We start from the raw sequence: 1,724 nt of genomic DNA, 5'->3' as shown, positions 1-1,724 counted from the left end.
GGCGCGCAAAACACGACTCCGGATTCGTCCGCAATGTGCTAACCGCAGGGTCAGCAGTTTAAATACGCCAACTGGTCCCGGGAGAGAGCTGAGGCAATCTGCCTCTGTAAATATTTACAGCCTCAGAAGCCCCATATAGGCCTGCTATGAGGTGGGATCGACTTAGTTTTCCATTGGAAATATGTGAGCACAGGTACTCACCCAAGAAACAAAACCTCCTGGAGGCACCAAACAAAAGAACTTATAAAAACGGATATTCTTGAGAAAGCGAATGCCTTAAATGACTGGGTCACAAGATCATCTTGCAAGACACGTGGTTTCTTATGATGACATTGACTTTCCACAAAAGTGAAGGAAGGCCTGATCTATTGTTAGCCATTGATCCCTTTTAAGAGTTTTTTTTGTTTTTTTTTAATGAGGCGTCCTTGCATGATCCCAGCATGCAACACAGGAACTTGAAAACTCGGAACTGCTTTTCTGTTTCAAAGCTCCTTTCATTTCTAATCATTTATGTGGACACAATTTTCCAGAATGTGAAATGAAAAACAGCAACTGAATGGTGACTCTGTCTCTCATTCTACCCAAAGGGAATATTCATCCATGGATTCATGAATTAGAAAAATCTCAACTCCATTCATATCCTTAGGAGGTATGTTTGTAAGTCAAGTTATCAAAATAGACTCAGTCTGATATTATGGAAAGGTACAATAATTTAACCCAGAACAGAAGTGAGTAACTCTTAAAGCTATACATCACAATACTTCTTTAAGTTCAGGGGGAAAAAATTAAGTTCAACATTGATGCTTTTGTGCCTCAGAAAAGTACACTAAGGTAGATCACAAATGGCTGGTAGTGGAACAAAATTCCAAACATGAATGAGAGTAGGTTTACTGGTTGGCTTGAGACTGGCGGCATCACAGAAATACTATGGCCCTTAGTCACACACACACACACACCACCATCACCACCACCACCACCACCACCACCACCACCACCACCACCACACACACACACACACACACACACACACACACACACACACCTTGCCCCACCTCACTTTTTTTCCTTCAACTTTTTATTGGGAATTAGGTGAAGGTTTACAGGATAGATCATCAGTCTTATATTCAATTCATACACATAAATCACTTTTAGGTCTGAAACTGAACTCACCCCCATGGCTGACTTTAGACAAGTCTATAAGGAGAACAATACACTGGTTAGAACAATCAACCATTTGAGAGGAAACAAAGGCAGCGTTTGTCCAGGGACAAAGGTCAGCTGGTTTAGAAAGGAGGAACAGAAACAGGAAACATGAGGTGGAAGTGGGATAAGGGATGCTACACTTAGAGGATGGCAATCAAGGACATGAAACAAAGTGTTCCTGGTTCAACAAAACGGACCAGTTCTGCAAAACCACTCAATCCACGATAAAAAGTTAAAATAACAACAGCACAACGGCACCAACACTGATACTCTTGAGCACAAGAAAGCAAGGAGAGTGACGGTGAATGCCCTGCCATTGCTTCTGTTGCCTTTGGCCAAAACCCCAAACCAGCCACATGACAGTATGACTTATTTCTTGAGGTGGGGCAATGAAATCATGAGCTCATGTTTAAAAAAAATTTTTTTAATTCACAGTGTAAACATTGTAACATAAAAAGTTTGTTCATTGTATGAACGCTGGTTGGGTAGTAGTTTATGTGTTGGGCTGCTAAACTCAAGGT

The sequence above is a fragment of the Echinops telfairi genome, unplaced genomic scaffold (assembly GCF_000313985.2).
Source record: "Echinops telfairi isolate 266 unplaced genomic scaffold, ASM31398v2 ScPeMD7_140;HRSCAF=443, whole genome shotgun sequence".
In the NCBI taxonomy this organism is placed as follows: Eukaryota; Metazoa; Chordata; class Mammalia; order Afrosoricida; family Tenrecidae; genus Echinops; species Echinops telfairi.
The sequence above is the reverse complement of the archived record's forward strand: the minus strand, read 5'-3'. Positions refer to the sequence as shown.